At 51.2% G+C, this 3,584-nt stretch overlaps 1 long non-coding RNA gene across 1 annotated transcript; it reads left to right on the plus strand.

Annotated features, from left to right (window-relative positions):
• The first annotated feature begins 355 nt into the window (after positions 1 to 355).
• Positions 356 to 2,641, plus strand: LOC131276630 (uncharacterized). The gene is made up of 3 exons (XR_009184086.2): positions 356 to 498; positions 1,004 to 1,111; positions 1,788 to 2,641. It is a non-coding gene; the product is annotated as an uncharacterized lncRNA (long non-coding RNA).
• Positions 2,642 to 3,584: the final 943 nt, after the last annotated feature.

A 3,584-nucleotide genomic window follows, 5' to 3' on the forward strand; every position in this document is an offset into this window, starting at 1 on the left:
TTCTTGTCAGCGGCACCGGGAATCTGTGTCTCTTTTTGTTGCATCATCTTGCTGTGTCAGCTCTCCGTGTGTGCGGTGCCACTCCTGGGCAGGCTGCACTTTCTTTCGCGCTGGGCGGCTCTCCTTATGGGGCGCACTCCTTGCGCGTGGGGCTCCCCTACGCGGGGGACACCCCTGCGTGGCAGGGCACTCCTTGCGCGCATCAGCACTGCGCGTGGGCCAGCTCCACACGGGTCAAGGAGGCCCGGGGTTTGAACCCTGGACCTCCCATGTGGTAGGTGGATGCTCTATCCGTTGGGCCGAATCCACTTCCCCAGATGCTCTTTCCATCCCCTTCTCCCATGCAGGTGTCAGCCCTGCACCTCTGTCTGAAGACCGTCCCCCCAAATCCTCCTCCTTCCGGGGGCTGGTAACTGCTCAAGGCACCAGGGAGTGTCCCAGTGGGTGCAGCTCGAGCCTGGTTCTCCAGCTCCACAAGTCCAGTCTCAGGAGACAGGGGTGAGTGCTTTTTGGGTTCTGTATTTGGGCAGGAGGAGAATTTCCTGTCCTTGAAGATTTTTTGAGATGCCTAGAAAGATGGAACCAGAATTCCTGGGGAGGGAGGTACAGGAATGGATCACCCACAGCTCAGCTCAACAGGGGAGTGGGAGGCACCCAAGACCCACCCCCGACCCCACTGGTGGGGCTGCAAAGCCATCAGTGTGTTGCCAGCCCATCCACTGGGGCGCACAGTAGGTGTTCAAATCCAGATGCTTATAATCCTTCTTTCAAAAAAATATTTCTTGGGAAGCGGATGTGGCTCAAGCGACTGGGCTTCCGTCTACCATATGGGAGGTCCAGGGTTTGATTCCTGGGGCCTCCTGGTGAAGGAGAGCTGGCCTGTGTGGGGAGCTGGTGCAGCAAGATGACGCAACAAAGCGACACAGAGGAGAGACAATAAGAGACACAGCAGACCAGGGAGCTGAGGTGCCTCAAGAGAGTAATCGCCTCTCTCCCACTCCAGAAGGTCCCAGGATCGGTTCCCGGTGCCGCCTAAAGAGAAGACAAGGAGACACAGAAGAAAGCACAGCAATGGACACTGAAAGCAAAGAGCAAGCACAAATATGGGCAGGTGTGTAGAAATAAACAAATAAATCTTTAAATATATATATATATATATATTTCTTGAGACCTACTGGGTGCTCAACGATGTTTTCAGACCATGGAGGCAGCAGCGGACAGATTACACAAAAGCCCCTTCTCTCACAGAGCTGACGACCCCAGTGGGGGGAGGTGGACCATGAATAAGCTAAATGGAATAGAAGCTGATAATTCTACAAGGAAAATAAAGCCAGGAAGAGCAGTGGAGAGTGTGGGGGCGGGAGTTGCACTTTTAATTGGGTGGTCAGGGAAGACCTCCCTGAGAAAATGATATTTGTGCAAAGACGTGAGGGAGGTGTATCAGTCAGCTATTGCTGCGTGACAAATTACCCCAATGTAGCATCTCACAGTTTCTTTGGTCAGGAGTCCAGGCGTGGCTTAACTGGGTCCTCACAAGCCTGTAGTCAGGCTCAAGTGGGAAGGATATGCTTCCAAGCTCACTCACGTGGCTGTTGGCAGAATTCATTTCCTCGCCCCATGGGTCTCCCTCTAGAACAGGGATTCTTAGCCATTTCTGTTCCACAGACTCCTCTGCCAGTCAGGTGAAAACCACGGGCCCCCTTGCTAAGTCCACCCTCTACTGTGTCTTACTTAATAAATATATCACACCCGCACCAACATGTCCCCACTGTTTTTTTGAATTTCAGTTCAAGTTCACGGACTCCTGGTTAAGAATCTCTGCCCTAGAACATCTCATGACACGGCGACTGGCTTTGTCAGAGCAAGCGAGAGGGAGAGAGTCCAGCAAGACAGAAGCCACGGTCTTTTACCACCTCATCAGGACGTGACCTCCCATCACTTTTGCCATGTTCTGTCTGTTAGAAGCAAGTCACTGGGTCCAGGTCCCATTGAAGGGGAGAGGGTTGCACAAGGGTAGGGATACCAGGAGGTGGAGACCATTGGAGACCATCTTCCAAGCTGTCTACCATGAAAACCATGCAGGTGTCTGGGGGGAGAGCATTCCAAGCAGCGGGCATAGGCAGTGCAAAGGGCCTGGGGCAGGAGCAAGCTTGGAATATGGTAGGGACAAGAAGGAGACGCAGGGACTGAGAGGGACAAGGTAGATCATGAGGGCAGACAGGCCAACTGGGAGGAAAGCTGGTTTTTTTTCCCCCCTAAGACCCACAAATACTATGGAAACATTTCAAGTCTGGGCATGATGTCATCTAATTTACATGTTCAGATTTCTGTGATACGGATTGAAGGATTTGGGGGTGAGGGAATACGAGATTTGCTTTAAGTTAGTCCATTAAAAAAAGAGTTGGCCGTCCATGGGTGACTGGAAAAACAAACTGTAGAGCAGGGGTTCTTTTTATTTATTTATTTATTTCTCTCCCCGCCCCCCCTGTTGTCTGCTCCCTGTGTCCATTTGCTGTGTGTTCTTCTGTGTCGGCTTGTATTCTTGTCAGTGGTACTGGGAATCTGTGTCTCTTTTTGCTGTGTCATCTTGTGTCAGCTCTCCGTGTGTGAGGCGCCATTCCTGGGCGGGCTGCACTTTCTTTTGCGCTGGGCGGCTCTCCTTATGGGGTGCACTCCTTGCGCTGTGGGGCTTCCCTATGCGGGGGACACCCCTGCGTGGCAGGGCACTCGTAGTGCACATCAGCACTGCGCATGGGCCAGCTCCACACGGGTCAAGGAGGCCCAGGGTTTGAACCACGGACCTCCCATGTGGTAGACGGACTCCCTAACCACTGGGCCAAGTCCGCCGCCCCATTTTACCCACTTCTAAGTGTACAACTCGGTGGCACTGATACCACTGACAACGTGGCTCAGCCATCACCACCATCTATTCCCAAAACTTTTCCATGACCGCAAACAGAAACTCCATACCTGTCAAGTACGAACCCCCCAATCCTGTCCCCTGGGCCTCTGGTGACCCCTAATCTATTGTGTCTATAAATTTACCTCCTCTGGATCTTTCATGTAAGTGGAATCGTGCAATACTTGGCCCTCTGTATCTGGCTCCTTCCACTCAGCACGATGTCTTCAAGGGCATGCACGTCATAGCAGCCATCAGTGCTTCAGGCATCTTGACGGCTGAATCGTGTGGCTGCAGGAGGCATGTGCTTTTCTGGGGCCACGAGAAACTTCTGAAACAAGACAGACGTGGTTACTCAACGTGGTGAGTGTATGACATGCCATGCATTGCACACATCAAGATGGCTCGTTATATGTTATGTAACATTCACCACAATTAAAAAAAGAAGTTGGGAGGTGAGAGAAGAAATAAGATTGGCGTTAATAAGCAAGTAGTCGATGGGAACTCTATTTTTTTGGCATGATTTTTCTGTAAACCTACACCTTCTCTAAGAAGAAAAAGAAAAATAGAAACAAGACTGGGAAAATGTGGGTCATTGTTGAAGTTGGATGATGGGTCCATCAGGCTCTCTATTCTCTTTGTTTTTGCAACGTATGTGAAAAATTTCCATAACGACCAAAGGGAA

The sequence above is a fragment of the Dasypus novemcinctus genome, chromosome 30, assembly GCF_030445035.2.
Source record: "Dasypus novemcinctus isolate mDasNov1 chromosome 30, mDasNov1.1.hap2, whole genome shotgun sequence".
NCBI classification, from domain to species: domain Eukaryota; kingdom Metazoa; phylum Chordata; class Mammalia; order Cingulata; family Dasypodidae; genus Dasypus; species Dasypus novemcinctus.